The sequence below is a fragment of the Notolepis coatsorum genome (assembly GCF_963971535.1).
Source record: "Notolepis coatsorum genome assembly, chromosome: 4".
NCBI classification, from domain to species: Eukaryota; Metazoa; Chordata; class Actinopteri; order Aulopiformes; family Paralepididae; genus Notolepis; species Notolepis coatsorum.
The window spans coordinates 13,345,338-13,364,521 of record NC_140168.1 but is presented as its reverse complement, the minus strand read 5'-3'; positions in this window follow the sequence as shown (position 1 = coordinate 13,364,521).

Sequence of the window (19,184 nt, the reverse complement as noted above, 5' to 3'; positions counted from 1 at the left end):
GAGAGATAATACAACCTGAGGTAGAACACCAAGTGAGCGTGCACGGTGCACGAGATATAATACAACCTTAGGTAGAACACCAAGTGAGCGTGCACGGTGCACAAGAGATAATACAACCTGAGGTAGAACACCAAGTGAGCGTGCACGGTGCACGAGAGATAATACAACCTGAGGTAGAACACCAAAGGTGACCTTGCACTCATGAGAACAGGAATGTCCAGTGAGTACAGAATTTCCTGCGCAGGCACGTGCACACATAGAGCTCAAGGGGTGCTCGAGCACCTGTAGATGGGAGGCCGAGTCAGTCTAAAGTGAACTTGATTGATCCATGTTGGCAGACTACACAATTCTTTGTGTGTAATATCTAGTTATTATGTTGAGTCAAAATACGTTTGTTGGCCAGCCGTCTGTTGGTCATCGGTGTTCGTAATATTACATTTAAATTAAATTTTTTCTCATGCATATCTTTGGACACCTCTAGCTGATAAACCAATCAGGATACAGAAACGGGATTTCGGGACCCCAAAATTGTCAACATGAACAACGGAGAATGCATCTGACTGGAACGCTAGCTGATTATACACAACATGAGACAGTAAATACTATTGTAATAAAACGTTCAAAACTATGTTCAATATGTGTATTGTTTTGTTACTATATAAGATTGTATTTCGCACTGTATTAACCATAACAACGTCACAGATGAGCTTTAGATGGTTAACGTGATATTAACGCTATCTATCCGACGGTCCAACCTAAATACTATTGTAATAAAACGTTCAAAACTATGTTCAATTTGTGTATTGTTTTGTTACTATATAAGATTGTATTTCGCACTGTATTAACCATAACGACGTCACAGATGAGCTTTAGATGGTTAACGTGATATTAACGATATCTATCCGACAGTCCAACCTAAATACTATTGTAATAAAACGTTCAAAACTATGTTCAACTTGTGTTTTGTTTCTTACTATAAGATTGTATTTCGCAAGCCATACCGACGTCAGGTGAGCTTGCTATCCATTAGATGGATAACGTGATATTAACGTTAGATCTAACCGACCACAATTTGATTCGAAATGTATTACATACCTCACTTTGTTGGTCTCTCTCTGCTCTGCATCCCCTTAACAATTGTGTGTATTGAGCTGTACTGCATTGTACCCATTCTGCAATCTGTTAACCGTTTCCAATCAATGTCAGACGTCTATAAAAAAAACGATTGAATTGCTCAGAATTTAAAATTATGTCCCCAATAGGACATAATAATATTAATATTATTCCCCAGTATGACACAATAAACACAGAATGAATGCTACCAAAGAGAATGCTATATGCAATTTGTGTATAAAGTGTGTATTAATCCTGTAACATGAGTCAAGGTCAGATCTAGCCTGGCATAGAGAACAGAATGTTGATTTTTTTATGTTCAAGTTTCTTTATTAGTTGTCATACAGAAGTACAGAATACTTTTATATAAAATGCTTCTTTCTGTTTTGCTCCAGAGATTGTGCTAGATAAAAATAGAAGTCAAGTACGTAGACAAGTGTTCAATATATACATACAATGTACAATGCAGAGTAGAAAAGTAACTGCGTTACAATACAATATACTATACAGTACAATGCAGAAATGGGATGAGGTACAATTTACAGTAAGGTGTAATGAGGTATGGGTTGTAGTGCATATTCTTTGCCAATAAATATAAAGTGTGTTTAGGTGTTCTAAAGTGGGTGCTGCAGTGAGTTGTTTGTTTAAAGTGAGTGTGTGCGTGTGGATGTGTGTGCTGTGAGTGCATTTGATGGTTGTTACATAGTGTTATTGTCATTTGTATGTGTGTAATGTGTAACTAGTACAGTGAGAAGGCATTTGGCGATTTCTTTAAACAACGTCTCCTAACAGATGAGGTGGACTTCCATGCTGAAGATGAAACTCAAAACATTCAAGGACACAACAACATCAAGTGTTACCAAGGTGAGAGGCAAGGAGATGGCCCTGAAAGCAGACCGAGACCTCTTCGCCAGGCTTATAGTGGTGGGAACAGTCAGGAAGATTGACATCGGGGGAAATGTTAGTCTATAGTCTGGGACCCTTCCCTGCAGCCATAGCGAACATGGATGGCTCTATGGTGAAAACTGATAAAGCCAAGTTAATGCACTTTCTCGAGGGATCAGTAAATCCACCCGCCACAGTTGAAGTCCCTGATGGCACAGGGGTGGAGGTGTTACAACTACAAACACTGTTCTCAATACAGGAGGAAGCAGACACCCGACTATTGCTTCACTGTGCTCATGCCTCTCAATACAGTTCCCATGTGGTGATCAGCAGTCCAGAGATTTCTTCGAGATTGACTGGATATCACTTCCTCCAGCCCCAGTCGCAATCCTGGAACTTGTATACTGCTCCTGCAAAAAAAACACAATGCATGAAGGGGCGATGCACATGCAAATCAAACAACCTACCATGTACCATGTGTGTCTGTGTTTGGACTGTCAGAACACTGTATCTTCTTTTTTTCATATATTTTATTTCTTTTTTGGAAGGCACAGGTACAGGCATACAATGCACATTGTTGGTTCCAGCTATCTATTGTTTGATAGTTTGCACCATTTAATCTAGCTGTAGAAAGCTCCATTGTTACAACATCAGCTAATAACTGTTTCCAGTGATTAAAGGGCAGAGAATGTGGAGCTTGCCATCAAAGTGCCAATTTTTTTTCTCAGCAGTACTTCCTGCCAAGCTAAAGAATCATCATCATTAAGGAGCAGTAATTTGGGACAACAGGGAATATGTTTTTGTAATACATGTTACTGTTAAAATAAATAACATGTTATTTTCACACTTGTTATTGTGTTATAAATGTTGATTGATTGATTGATTGAAAACGTTATTAACAGATTGCAGAATGGGTACAGTACAGCTCAATACACACAATTGTTAAGGGGATGCAGACCAGAGAAAGACGTTTGTCTTGTTTACATCAGGGCCCCCCATTTGTAATTCATAGTGACAACAGCATCTAAAACAAAGACCGCTATTACCATAGTGTAACACACAGCAAGAATGTGAAACAAGTTACTATTATTAGTATTGGGTTAGAGTTGTTTGATTTACACTAACGTAATGTTAAAATGCTAACGTAGGTAACGTTAGTCTTTGTGAGCTGTGGCTACAACATTTTCCAATGTGTAATCGGACGTCAAAACGGACTACATATAAACTGCTGATGACTCATAACTTCCTATCACGTTTGAATAATGCTGTAAAGTTAAGTAAAAATGCATTTCAATAGTAATAGTAATGAATTGAGAGCTTACCGAATGCAGAGCTATCCAGTGTTGTGAACAGACGAGTAGCAATATTTACTTCCTGGTTCCAGGGCTTGAAGAATGTCATTGGGAGAAATCAAGTCACCTGACGTTGTAACGCGTTTTGATTGGTTCCGCAGCAATGCCCCTTTTCACAAACGTAGGTAGTTTTTATCTTATCAACACATTAATTTCATAAAGATATGACCCAACAACCGTTGCCAACAAACGGAAATGTGTTATTATAGTATATTATGTAGTTCATATTACAATAACATATAGTCTGTTTAACCAGATCAATCATTTCATTAACGGAAGCCTCTAGAGACCTTCGGCCTCCCATCTACTGCCCTTTTGAGCCTCATAAAAGAGTGCCCTTTACATTTTTTATTTAATTTTTTTTTACCGTTGGGCATATAATTTGTATCATTGTTTTATGTAGTTTTTTTCATCATTTTATTTGTTCTTTTTTAATGTCAACATATTATTTAAATTATTCAAACATGTTCCGTTGTGATGTCACCAGTGTTGTGCAAGTTACTTTTAAAAAGTAACTAGTTACAGTTACTAGTTACTTCTTCCAAAAAGTAACTAAATTACTTACTGAGTTACAAATGATAAAAGTAACTATTTACTTCAGAAAGTAACTATTGCGTTACTTTCAAGTACATTTTTTGCATAAACAACATACACAAATCTAAACTATTTTAATGTTGCTGTGGGACAAAGTGAGACTAGCCTCCAATCAAATGCCATGTATGTAGATATTATAATTACTATGTTTATATAGTGGATCATACAAATACAAACACAATAGATGTTTTGGAACTTTTGATATGTATTGCCCCTCAACAGGCCACAACTGGGCAACATTAAATTATGGTTGTTAAGCACTACACCAAAAATAAATAACAAATATATACTGATTGATTGAACATTTTAATTAACAGATTGCAGAATGGGTACAGTACAGTACAGCTCAATACACACAATTGTTAAGGGGATGCAGACCAGAGAGACTTTTGTCTTGTTTACATCAGGGTCCCCCATTTTCAATTCATGACATTTATGACATACACAACATACAGATATAAGAATCTAATCTAATCATCTAAACTAATCTAATCATGACATTTAAGACATGCATAACATACATCTGAGCACCTGAAGACTGTGCTATTAAACCAGGAAGTGCAGCACTGTTGATAAGGCTGTAGCCTCCACTACTGTAGTGCCCTGCGCTGCAACACAACTAACACAAGAGTGAACAAGAAACGCTCATGGACCCACAGTCTGTCGTTGACTGCTCGCTTGTGTTGTTCGTTTGATTCGTTTTGGATTATTTGGGCTCGCCAAACAAACTATCAAAACGTACACGGATCCGCGGTCTGTCGTTGACTGAGTCGCTTGTGTTGTCGCTGTGTGTCAGACTCTGGATTCTTTCGAACACCCGCCCACCTCTACCTCTGATTGGCTTACCATGACATTCTACTCAACCTCAGCCAATCGCGCACTGCCCACTAACCAAGGAAAAAAAGTATTGATTCTCGGCGCAGAGAAAAAAACAGCTTCAATCATAGTAACGCGTTGCATTTTTTGGCAGTAACGGTAACGTTGTTATTAAGATTGGAAGAGTAATCCGTTAGATTACTCGCAGTGATGGGCAAGCTACTCGGAAAATGTAGTAAGCTACACTACTAGTTACTCTCGATTAAATATAGCTCAACTACAATGGAAGCTATCCCCAGAGAAATGTAGCAAGCATGACAAAAATGTATTTCTGTTTGCTACAGAAATGTAGCAAACATGACAAAAATAGCTAGCTACACCGGCACTGTTTTTTTTTTTTTTCATGATCAAGTTTCCACCAAACAAATGGGCAGGCAAAAAATGCTCAGTTTGATTGTTTATTATAAAACTGAAACAAGCCCTCTGTCTGGCTTTTTGTTGTTATTGACATCTTCATCAATGCCATCAGCCCTGGAAACATCGAATCCCTCTGCCTCTGCTATTTCGTGCGGACTGGATCTGTGTTTTGATTTTCACTTCCTGGTTTGCCGAGCCTTGGAGTGGCATGCCCCGCCCTATCCTGCCTCTGATTGGCCTACCCGGAAAGTTTTGCCCTAACCTTACCCAATCGTGAGTCGTCATACTCATATCTAAACCAATCATAGTGGGTTTTCTCCGGGGAGTTTTTTTCCCCACAAATCTTTATTCAACAGTCCACTACTTGGATCTAAAAATAGCTACACTACAGAGAACGCTACTTGGTTCAAAAGTAGCGACGCTACCATCACGCTACTGAGAATTGTAGTTAAGCTATGTAGCATCGCTACTTGTAGCTAGCTGTGCCCAACACTGATTACTCGTTACTGAAAAAACGAACGCCGTTATTCCCATCACTGGATGTCACAGTATGATGTCATAATAGAACATTCTAGAACATTTGTGATGTCACAGTATGATGTCATAATAGTATATTCTAGAACATTTGTGATGTCACAGTATGTCATAATCAAACATTCTAGAACATTTGTGATGTCACAGTATGATGTCATAATAGAACATTCTAGAACATTTGTTGTCACACTGTCACAGTATGATGTCATAATAGAACATTCTAGAACATTTGTTGTCACAGTATGCTGTCATAATAGCACATTCTAGAAAATTTGTGTACAGTATATATTCAACAATTCTCTCCAAAGATCTTAGATCTCAGAAGACAAGTGAAGATCTCACTTGTTGTTTCCCGCTACTTGTCTGTAAGTTTGAATATATTCTGTAGTTACAATTTAAAATCCCCACATGGAAAAGGAAACAATGTCCTGTACAATCCTTAATGAGCTGCCTCTGGAGGGAAGGCTCTGTGATGTGGTTATTAAAGTCAACAGCACTGAGTTGAATGCCCACAAGGCCCTCCTGTGTGACTGCAGTGACTATTTCAGGTAAGTTTAGCTTGGTTCAGCTTAGCTTGGTTCAGGGTAGCTTGCTTTAGCTTAGTTTGGTTCAGCTTAGCTTGGTTCAGGTTAGTTTGGTTCAGGTTAGCTTGGTTAGTAAACAGATAACATACTGTACTTTTACTGTAAACAGATACTATACTGTACTTTTACTGTAAAAAGATAATATACTGTACTTCTACTGTAAACATATACTATACTGTACATCTACTGTAAACAGATACTATACTGTACTTATACTGTAAACAGATACTATACTGTACTTCTACTGTAAACAGATACTATACTGTATGTCTATTGTAAACAGATAATATACTGTACTTCTACTGTAAAAAAAGATATTATACTGCACTTCTACTGTAAACAGATACTATATTGTACTTCGTACTTCTACTGTAAACAGATACTATACTTCTACTGTGCTAAGACCCTATACTTCTACAGTGAACATATATTACTACACAGGACAGAATGTTGCTTACTGTTTACTCATCAGATATCTCTATACTCTGAATCCCACAGAGCCCTCTTCACTCGCTGGAGCGACTCAGAGAAAGCAGTCTACACTATCCCTGGGGTGTCCCCGGGTATGATGCAGCTCATCATAGAGTACTCCTACACACGCTTTGTGCTGGTGACAGCAGAGAACGTGGAAGAGCTTCTGGTGGCTGCAGACCAGCTTCTCATCACTGGCATAGTAGGAGCGTGCTCTGACTTCCTAGAAGGCCAGCTGTCTCTGGAAAACTGTGTCGGCATCTGGAGGTTGGCGGACTTCTACTGCTGCCCTGACCTGAGGCGCAAGGCCCATCTCTTCATCGTGTGCCACTTTGAGGAGATGTTGCACGTCTCACAGGAGTTTGTGGAGCTGTCCCTGCAGCAACTGGTGGACATCATTGAGAGGGATGATCTGAACGTGAAGAGCGAGGAGACAGTGTTTGAGGCCGTCCTCCGTTGGATCGACCACTCCTGTGAGGAGCGTAAAACACACATCCCTTTGCTGCTGCCCAAGGTAACTAATTGTATTACTGTGCATTACATTAAAACAACACTAGGTTCCCTAGTACAGTGGTTCTCAAACATTTGGGTCCAAACTGTTCCCTAGCAACAGAAACCGTCTACAACCGATGTCTAAGTTGTACCCGCTGTCTGCTTGTCTCTTCCCAGGTTCGCATGGGCTTGATGAGGCCTGACTACTTGCTGAACAACGTCCAGAACAACCCTGTGGTGAGGGACAGCCACGACTGCAGGCCCCTCATCCTCAGCGTCCTGAACCCCCCTGGCTCCGACAAGCCCCCAAACCCCCTGACCCGTCCACGCCGGCCCCAGGAGGTCCTATTGGCCATCGGAAACCGGTGGCACCGCAGCATGACCATGGAGGCTTACGATATCCGAGCCGGTGGATGGATGGACGTGAGCGTTGAGGGGGAGAGTCCCCGGTGGTACCACGGCACCGCTTATCTCAACGGTCTGGTCTACTCTGTCGGTGGCTTGAACAGCGTAGAGTATTTGAACAGTGTGCGCAGGTTCAACCCCGTCACTTGCAGCTGGCTGCAGGCGGCTCCCATGCACTCACGCCGCGGTGGGCTCAGCGTGGTCGCGTTGGACGGCTGTATCTACGCCATGGGAGGGCACAATGGACACATGCGACTGAACACCGCCGAGCGCTACGAGCCTGACACCGACCAGTGGACAGTGATCTCACCCATGCTGGAGCACAGGAGCAACGCTGGGGCAGCAGCCCTCCAGGGCAAGGTTGGTGGAACTGAGGGACACAGGGTGCTAGATGAACACAAGGAACGTTAGATCAGAAATCATAAATGTCTTTATTGCCAAGTAAACTTGCACATACAAAAGATGTGTCTGGGTCCTTTGGTGCATCAACATTAACAGACAATTAAAATAGAATGAAATCAAATGGAATATATAAACTAAATTAGAATATTCTTTCTTATTACAGGTTTACATCTGTGGTGGCTTCAACGGGACGGAGATTCTGCTCACAGCTGAGTGCTACAGCCCAGACACCGACCAGTGGACTCTAATCGCCCCCATGAGCAGCAGGCGTAGCAGAGTGCGAGTCGCTGCGTACGGAGGACATGTCTATGCAGTAGGTGCACACAGAGACAAATGCTTCATACTAGATATTTTTATAGATATGTATCATTTGATTTTCAATGCTTCTGTGATGCCCTCATTTCCCTAAATGGATTAATACAGTGTCTGCCTGCTGGAGCCACACACTAAAACATTCCTCTCATGTGTCCTGTCCTCAGGTGGGAGGGTGGGACGATGGACACGTCCTGCGTAGCGCGGAGGCCTACAGCCCCTTGACTGACTCCTGGAGCACCCTGCCCGCCATGCTCACCCCCCGCAGCAGCTTTGGCATCGCGGTGCTGGACGACCTGCTCTTCGTGGTCGGAGGCTACAGTGGCTCCACCATGCTCTCCAACGTGGAGCGCTACGACCAGAGCAGCAACAAGTGGACTGTAGCCGAGGACATGACGATCCAGCGCGGTCGCCTAAGCTGCTGCATAATGCATGGCCTGCCATTTAATATGAGCCAGTACGCTGCTCCCCGTGGAGGAGGAGGAGGAGGAGGAGGAGGAGGAGGAGGAGGAGGAGGAGGAGGAGGAGGAGGAGGAGGAGGAGGAGGAGGAGGAGGCAGCAGGGGATCCATCTAAGAACCTTAAACATTTATTAGACCAAAAGAAATCCTAAGAAATTTATAAATTACTATCAGCCAAAGGTGGTGCATTTCTTTCTTCTAGTAATTCAGACAATATCGGTTTTTAGTTTGTGTAATGTAATGTAATATCTGTTTTAAGTTTGTGTAATGTAATGTAATATCTGTTTTTAGTTTGTGTAATGTAATGTAATATCTGTTTTTAGTTTGTGTAATGTAATGTAATATCTGTTTTTAGTTTGTCTAATCTAATATAATATCTGTTTTTAGTTTGTGTAATGCACATAATATGGGAACTTTTATCCATATGCTAGCCCGGCATAGTTCTGACAGCTGTCACTTGTGCTACTGCAAAATAAATGACACACGGCTTTGTGAATGAATGAATGACCTTTATTTATATACCACCCTTCACAGCACGAATGCACAGGGTGCTTTACACTACAGCTTAATATAAAAAACACAATAAAACAAAATCAGAAATAAATAACAACAACAGACAGCAGTTAAAAACAGTGAAACCAGATAGAAAAAGTTGAATAAAAGAATTTGGATAAAATCATGAGTCACTAATTAAAACAAAACTATAGGAACAATGAGGACAAGAAAAAGTGCCTATGTATGACCAAAGGCCTGTCTGAACAAATGTGTTTTTAGTTGTTTTTTAAAAGAGTTTTCAGAGGGGGCAGTTTGCAGGTCCAGGGGGAGAGCGTTCCAGAGCCTTGGTGCTGTGACCTCGAAGGCTCGATCACCCCTTGTTTTCAGCCTGGACCTGGGGACCACCAGGAGGTGCTGATCGGCAGATCTGAGTGAGCGGGTGTTGGTGTAGGGATGGATGAGTTCAGTGATGTAGATAGGGGCCTGACCGTGAAGTGCTCTGAAAGTGAAAGTGAGGACTTTGAAGCGAATTCTATAGTGTACCGGGAGCCAGTGCAGGGATACCAGAATGGGAGTGATGTGACATGATTTTTTTTACCTTGTGAGTAGCCTGGCTGCAGCATTTTGGACCATTTGTAGTGTGTCTGTGGATGATTTGGTGAGACAGGTGAAAAGTGAGTTGCAGTAGTCAAGCCTAGAGGAAATAAAAGCATGCACGGACAGTTCTAGTTCAGAGTGAGATATGATGGTGCGTAGTTTTTCAATGTTTCTGAGGTGAAAGAAGCAGGTGCGTGTGAGTGTTTTGACAATGTTTGTCTAGGTTCATGGCCTGGTCGAAGACAACACCCAGGTTTCTCAGGTGGGGACGTATGTTGTCTTTAAGGGACCCCAAGTGAGTTTGTGTTGTCAACTGATAGAAATTGTGCGTTTCTCTATTCCGATGATTACTACAATATAATATATATATATATATAAATAACTGTCTTTTACTAGTACCTTACTACTATGTACTATGTTACTATCCGTATACTACTACCTACCATGCTAATATGTCTATTATACTATGCACTCAGGGTGTAACATTCAAATTCAACACTATTTGACGAACAATGCCACTGACCATAAGCTGCCAGAGATGCACATCTCCTGCTGACCAGAAAACCACACACTTTTCTGATAGTGGGGTGCCTGGACACTCAGTCATTTAAAATGTATATGCGAAAGTTTCGTTTTAATTTCTAATTTGAAGATAAGGATCTATAGAACAATTTTGGCTTGAGTGTCAAGGAACCAGTTGAATTTAATAAAAATCTATCCAAAATGGCCACAATCGAAATCATGAATTATTTAAAAATGTCTTAATGTTCACACAATTGCTGTGTAATATAATTTTGTATTTGAATTACGCTTCATAACTTTTATTCTATTGAACCTAGAATGGTGATGTTGGTGCAAGTAATTGAATACAAAAAAAATAAACATGATTGGAGCATATATTATATGATATTTCACACAATGAGACAATAAATATGTGGAGAACTAGAGTTAGATATGAGAACTGTAAACAACAGTTGATTGTGAAGAACAAACGATGATTGTGAAGAACGTCCTCATCACAAGAAAGGATCTGCATCTCAGCACCAATGTCAACGCCATGCCAAAGACCTGATGGAGGTGTTGCTGAGCAATGGGAATCCCTTTGAGGAGGGCAGTAAAGACCTGGTTACATTAGACAATAAGGTGTGTGAGTCTGCGGCTGCTGCCGTATCTGTCCATCAACTCGAGTCTACGGGACAAGAGCAGTACAACAATTTCAGGAAGAGTGCTTGAATCAAATGACAGACTTCTGACAGCACCGATCAAGCGAAATAACTTACTGTTGTTCCATGAGAAGAAAACACAAAAGAAGACAGCAAATAAGCTGAGAATGCAGCACTTCAAACATCATGCTGAGCTCTATGGGAAAGCTTTTATTGTGCTAGACACAATACACGTCAAGTAGAGATATTTCTGTTGACGAGGAGTTAGTTGCGCCAGGTGAATACCATGATCACAACACCAGAGGGAGCTCCACAAATCATGTTAAACCCAGATTCGGCTCAAACAAGGGACTAAACACGTATCGCAATTATGCCACATCAATGTGGAACGCCCTACCTAAAGCTGTAAAGGAATGTGAATCACTACCCACTTTCAAAAACACTCTCAAAGAACACCTATGGGAGACTGCAATTCGAAACTGGCCCCTACAAATGTCCTAACCCAGTTGTACAGTAAATGACCAAGTATGGCTTTGTCAGTATTCCAATGTACAGTGTCCCCCCCCCCCACCTCCAATGTACAGTCCCCACCCAACCCTACCCCACCCACCCAACCTCCCCCAATGTACAGTTTCTACGTCAAATGTATATTCACTCTTTTTCTGGACACTTTTTGTATCACAAACAGTACTGTATTTGCAAATCTGATATGTCATAAATGTATAGATGTAGCAGTACTGTCTATCTGTATGTCATGTATGTCATATATGTTATGATGAATTGAAAATCCCGTCCAATCTTTCGCCGTCGACTAAAGACTCACTTCTTCAACCATTATCTGAAATGATCAAAAAAAAAAAAAAAAAAAACTAACCCCGACTAACCTTAATGTCATGCACTTGTCCTAATAAACTAACCTACACTGTAACACGCAACACTTTGATGAACATTGTTACTCAGCTGATAGAGTTATACCCTTCTTGCTGTCTTGTCGCACAGAACTTGTAAGTCGCTTTGGATAAAAGCGTCAGCTAAATGACTAAATGTAAAATGTAAATGTAAAATGGGGGACCCTGATGTAAACAAGACGAAAGTCTTTTTCTGGTCTGCATCCCCTTAACAATTGTATGTATTGAGCTGTACTGTACTGTACCCATTCTGCAATCTGTTAATAAACTTTTCAATCAATCAATGTAACAAGACATTTTCTCATTCCTGTCAAATAAGTTGTTAACAGATGGACAGTTCCCAGATGACAAGGATGTCTACATCACTGCAGGTGATCAAGTCCACCATGTTGGAAACAGTCCACCAATGGATCAATGCAACCATGAGGAAGCTGACACTCGTGTCCTATAATACATCTCCTCCACGCCCTCCAAACATCATCACTTGGGAGGGTGCATACTGGAGATACAGATGTTTGTCGTAATCCTTCTGACTAATTTCCATCACATCAAGCCACTAACAGATACACACCCACTCAGGGACGTGCACAGGACTTTAGAGGGGCAGGTGCTCAAAGGCTGAAAATGGCACTATACCTGTGTGTGTTTTAACCGAGCGCGCGTAGCCCGATTTTTAAGGGCCCTTTTCGGGCGGAGGGCCCCTTTTTTATGCTTTTTGATATTGAATATTGAACTATAATAATCAGTGCAGGAGCTCACTTATCCTTGAAAGACACTTTTATCACTGACTTAAAAGGCCCATACATCTCCATAAATGTTCAGGGGGGAGGGAATCACCCCCCCTCATCATCATCACCACCCACGCTATGCATAAAATATATAGGTCCGCGGAGAGGCACGCTGAGGAGGCCGTGCAAACTGCAATGGAATATGGGGCATCTCTCTCTCTTTACCTAATATTTTGATTCTATCCTGAAATTTTTTTTGTTGGAAGGGCAGTCTATATGCGTAACGAAAAAAAAGTATTATTTTTTTTTTCAAAAAGGGCACTTTTTTTTATGAGGCTCAAAAAGGCAGGTGCTCAAGCACCCCTTGGGCTCTATGTGTGCACGTGCCTGCACACACACACACACACACACACACACACACACACACTGCTGCTGTGTGTACACTATATAATCATTTTCCTTTAAATAGGTAAGACACAAGATATGCATGATAAAAAAAATACATGCTAATTTCCTGAGAAACTGGTTCCCATGTACACTACTATACAATATACAATTTACAATTTTAACTCTTAATGTATCTAAACCAGCGTTTCCCAAACTTAGGGTCGCGACCCAAAATACAGTTTTTATTGGGTCGCCAATTAAAAAATTATTATTATTATTATTATTATTTATTTTTTTGTAAAAAATCTGTAGATGTGTTGATTCAGTTGGGCACCACATACTTATGTGCATCTGGGTTTTCTAGCATACCTGAAAAACAAATACGGAAACAGACTAAATGCTCAGCATAACCTCAGAATAGCACTTTCAAAAACCAAGCCCAGAATAGATTTGCTGGTTGAAAACTTCAACCAGCCACATACCTCTCATTAGATTTCTTTGTGCCATAGATGAAATATTATACCCCTTCTAGCATGATGTCAGGTCAGTAGAATTTTTAAATAAGTCAGTACAAATTAATCAGAATGTTGCTCAATGTTGGGGTTTAAGGTTGAGGGATGGGGGGAGGGGGTAAGAAATGGAGAGTTGAAAAAGGGGTAAAAAATAGAAAGGAGAGTAGAACATGTTTGTTCATTTAAAAGTGTTACAAAATATTTTATGAGGTTGTGAGCAACTTAACATTACACTCTGATTATTGCTGTGATGTACTTTTATAATTAAATACATACATTTCATATACATTTGAAATTCATGGTTTGTTGTGTTCTTTATCAGTAGTTTATAAATGTATGTTATGGCAATTCATGATGTATTTTTGTAAGTTTGGGTCCCGGGGAAACACCAAATTTCTCTTTTGGGTCTCGAGCTGAAAAAGTTTGGGAACCCTGATCTAAACTATACTATACAACACCTCCTTCCTTTAAAGCGACTTTTCCATTATTTAAAGTGACATTTTGTTTAAAGTGATAAGAGGATGTAATCAGAGCAGCATAACTGGACCACATACCACTTTAATATAACATTTAATCGGAGCAGCATAACTGCACCACATACCACTTTAACATGACCTTTAATCAGAGCAGCATAACTGGACCACATACCACTTTAACATGGCCTTTAACCAGAGCAGCATAACTGGACCACATACCACTTTAACATGACCTTTAATCAGAGCAGCATAACTGGACCACACACCACTTTAACATGCCCTTTAATCAGAGCAGCATAACTGGACCACATACAGTACCACTTTAACATGACCTTTAATCAGAGCAGCATAACTGGACCACATACCACTTTAACATAAGAATAGAATAGAATAGAATAGAATAGAAATACTTTTATTATCCCGTGGGAAATTAGACACTGCAAATCGCTCAACATTTAAACATTTAGACAGGACAGGTCACAAATTAGAATAATAACACAAATCAAATCAAGTTGCCTAGGATAAGATTAGAGTAAATTAAAATAGGATAAAATGAAATGAAATAATATATACAGAAATAAATACAGTAAGAATATGCTGGGCATAGGTCAATGGTTTGAGGATTGAATGCTACCCAAGCATGGGGATACACAAACATGTAGAATGCATACTTTTACTTGTGATACTTAAGTCAACCACTTTTCTACTTTTACTACTGACTACTATTTCATCTGGGTATTTCTACTTTTACCTTACGTAAAGGGACTGTGTACTTCTTCCACCACTAACAAGTCAATGTTTATAGCATGGCTTACATAAGGTTCCCAGAGTTTGCACTGAATTAGGAAAATCAGCTTTTAGCTTCTGTGGCCCAGAAACATGGAATGTTTTGCAATGCACTCAATTCATTAGTATCTATTGTTCAGTTTTAAATCCTTAATAGCAAACCACTTCACCACGGTTTGCAGTTGTTTTTAATTATTTTAAATGTTTAATTGACTTTCTGTTTCTATATTTTCTTTTTCTGTATTAATTATGTGCTGTAGTTCTCGACGTCATTGTAAATGAGAGTTTGCTTACATCTGATTAGCACTAGAGTTACACTCAGTATAGTACTCATTTATATACATTGTACCCAGTTTAACCACCTGTACATTGTATATTACTATTGCACTTTACTGTTACATTTGCACTCTGGTTGGACGCCAAACTTATTTCAGTTGTACTGTACTTGTGCTGTATGATGACAATACATTTGAATCTAATCTAATCTAAAAATGCCACTTTCAAGATTGATTGATTGATTGATTGATTGAAGTTTATTTAAAATATGCAACATAACAAACAAACATCAAGTACAGATATAGCCTTAAGCTGTTCAAATAATAAATTGGCACTGTGGCATTGCGCCTCTGACTCTGCGGCTCTGCAGCTACTTGAAGATCCACTCGGGAAGGAACAGAGAAGGAGAAATGTCAACAAACGAGCGAACGGAATACAAGGCAGTCCAGTCTTCCTTAGCTGAGTCCAGTACAAACACAAGCGACTAATCTTCAGCGTTTACCAAACACACAAAAAACAGACAGGTCCTGAGTCCAGAAAAATGCGAGAAAAAACAGAGCATCCAAAAAAAAGTACGTTTCCAAAACTCACCAAGGCGCAATTGCGCAAAGCGGGCAACGAGGCACAGATCCAACGGATGGCAGAGAGAAGCAACAGCGGCGACTTCCATAGACGTCCTGGAGAAAAACAGACGAGGTACAACACGGGAGGAAAGCAAGCAGCAGCTAGTGGTAAGCCCAAAACGACCCGATTAAGAACCCAAGAGTATATAAGGGCTCCACCGAGCTGATCTGAAAACTCACTTCAGGTGCGCGAAGGTAATTGGTACCTGGAAGCGTGCGGAATCGGACCAATCCTCACAGTACCCCCCCCTCCACGGGAGCCACCCGGCGACCTGCCCGGCCTAGGCTTCCCCGGATGGGACCGATGGAAGTCGGTGATCAGGGCGGGGTCCATGATGAGCTGGCGGGAGACCCAGCTCCATTCCTCCGGACCGTACCCCTCCCAGTCCACCAGGTACTGGAACCCCCGTCCCCGCCGTCGGACGTCCATGAGCTGACGGACCTTCCACTGGGGGTGTCCGTCCACCATCTCGGGAGGAGGCGGATCTGGAGCAGCAGGCATCAGGGGACTGAGAGAGACAGGTTTAACCCGGGACACATGGAAAACGGGATGAATGCGCATGGACGCAGGAAGCTTAAGACTCACCGCCGCGAGACTGAGCACCTTCTGGACCTCAAAAGGGCCGACGAACCAGGGGTTAAGCTTCTTGGCCGAGGATCGAAGCGGAAGGTCCTTGGCGGACAACCATACCCTCTGCCCAGGGTGGTACGTCGGCGCAGGGATCCGGCGTTGGTCAGCTCCCCGACTGGCGCGCTCCGATGCCCGGAGCAGCGCAGTCCTGGTGATCTCCCAGACTTGACGACACCGGTCGAGATGATCCTGCACGGAGGGAACTGCCACTTCCGACTCCTGTGCAGGGAAAAGAGGGGGTGGGTAGCCCAGGGATACCTCGAATGGCGAGAGGCCGGTGGCGGAACTGACCAGGGAGTTGATGGCGTACTCTACCCAGGGGAGGAACCGGCTCCAGGAAGCGGGTCTCTCGGCGGCAACACAACGGAGAGCAGACTCCACGCTCTGGTTCATCCTCTCTGTTTGTCCGTTAGTCTGGGGATGGTAACCAGACGAAAGACTGACAGTTGCCCCCAATCCCTTGCAAAAAGCCCGCCATACCTGGGAAGTGAACTGGGGACCCCGGTCCGAGACGACGTCCTGGGGGAAACCATGGAGGCGGAACACGTGGCTTGTCAGGAGGTCCGCTGTCTCGGAAGCTGAGGGAAGCTTGGGAAGGGCCACGAGGTGAACCCCCTTGCTGAACCGATCCACCACAGTCAGAAGGCACGTGTTTCCCTGGGACGAAGGAAGACCTGTGACGAAGTCCAACGCCACATGGGACCAAGGGCGGCTCGGAATGGGAAGTGGCTGTAATAGCCCGGAGGGTGCCTGGTGGGAGGCCTTGCTGCGGGCGCAGACCGTGCAGGCCAGAACAAACTCCTTGACGTCGTTCCTCATGGTGGGCCACCAGAATCGACGAGCCAGGAAGGAGTAAGTGCGATGAACGCCGGGGTGGCAGGCAAACCGGCTGGTATGGCCCCATTGGAGAACCCGGGACCGGACTGAGTCGGGGACAAAGAGGCGATGAACAGGTACGTTGCTGGGAGCAGGATGGAAACGTAGGGCACGCCTGACCACGGTTTCGATGCCCAAGGTGACCACTCCCACCACCCTGGCCTCTGGGAGGATGGGAGTCGGATCCTCAGTGGTTGGAGCCCCCTTGGAGTGTAACCGGGACAGAGAGTCGGCCTTCGTGTTGCGGGCCCCTGGGCGAAAAATCAGCGAGAAGTCGAACCGACTGAGGAAGCTGGCCCACCTTGCCTGCCGGCCGTTGAGGCGCTTGGATGCACGGATGTACGTCAAGTTCTTGTGGTCCGTCCAAATTGTGAACGGTTCCTCGGCCCCCTCCAGCCAATGACGCCACTCCTCCAAGGCAGCCACTACCGCCAGCAGCTCCCGATTGCCAATGTCATAGTTCCTCTCGGCAGGAAGGAAACGACGTGAGTAGAAAGCGCACGGATGGACCTTCTGGTCTGTCGCCGACCGCTGAGACAAGATAGCCCCTAGTCCAGTATCCGAGGCGTCCACCTCCACAATAAACTGCCTCTTGGGGTCTGGGTGGAGCAAGACCGGGGCGGTGGTGAACCTCTTCTTGAGGGAACGGAACGCAGCGCAGGCCGCTGGAGACCAGTCAAACGGCAGGGAGGGAGAGGTCAGCCTGGTAAGTGGTTCCGCCACCTGGCTGTAGTTCCGGATGAATCTCCGGTAAAAGTTTGCGAACCCGAGGAAGCTCTGTAGCTCCTTCCGAGAGGTGGGTTCCGGCCACTCCTCCACGGCCCGGATCTTGCGAGGGTCGGCTCGAGTCAGGCCGCTCTCCACGATGAAGCCTAGGTAATCGACGGAGTCGGAGTGGAAACGGCACTTCTCAGCCTTAACGAAGAGCCGATTGTGGAGGAGGCGCTCCAGCACACGGCGGACATGCTGGACGTGTTCCTCGAGAGTCTTGGAGAAGATGAGGATGTCGTCCAGGTAAACCACCACAAACTCCTCGAGCATGTCACGGAGGATGTCGTTCATGAGCGCCTGGAATTCCGCCGGAGCGTTGGTGAGGCCGAACGGCATCACCAGATACTCGTAATGACCCCTGGGAGTCTTGAAGGCGGTCTTCCATTCATCGCCCTCTCGGATACGGACCAGATGGTAGGCACTCCAGAGGTCCAGCTTGGTGAAGACGGTAGCCTGGGTGAGGGGCTCGAAGGTGGAGTTCATGAGAGGAAGAGGATACTTGTTCTTAATGGTGATCTCGTTGAGTTGGCGATAGTCAATGCAGGGCCGAAGGTCTCCATCCTTCTTCCCAACAAAAAAGAAACCGGCCGCCACCGGGGAGGATGAGGGCCGAATGAGGCCTGCAGCCAAGGACTCAGAGATGTACTTATCCATCGCTGCCTTCTCAGGGACGGTCAGACTGTAGAGGCGGCTGCCGGGAAGGGGGGCCCCTGAGCGGAGGTCGATGGCACAGTCGTAAGGCCGGTGAGGCGGAAGGGCCTGAGCCCGGGACTTGCTGAAAACCTCCCCGAGGTCGTGGTACTCGGGGGGAATAGTTGAGAGGTCCGGGGGCGGCACACAAGGGGAACTCCGGGGTGAAGGACTGGACGCCGCCTGAAGACACTGGGCATGACAGGAGGAGCTCCACCCCCTGATGGTGCCGGAGGTCCAGGCAATGTGGGGCTCGTGCAGCGCGAGCCAGGGCCGACCCAGGACTACTGGGACAAGAGGGGATCTGGTAATAAAGACCTGGAGTCTCTCAACGTGGTTACCAGCAATGGTGAGGAGGACAGGACAGGTGCGTTGAGTGATGTCAGCCAGGCGGTGCTGATCCAGCGCGAAAACCTCCAAGGGCCTCT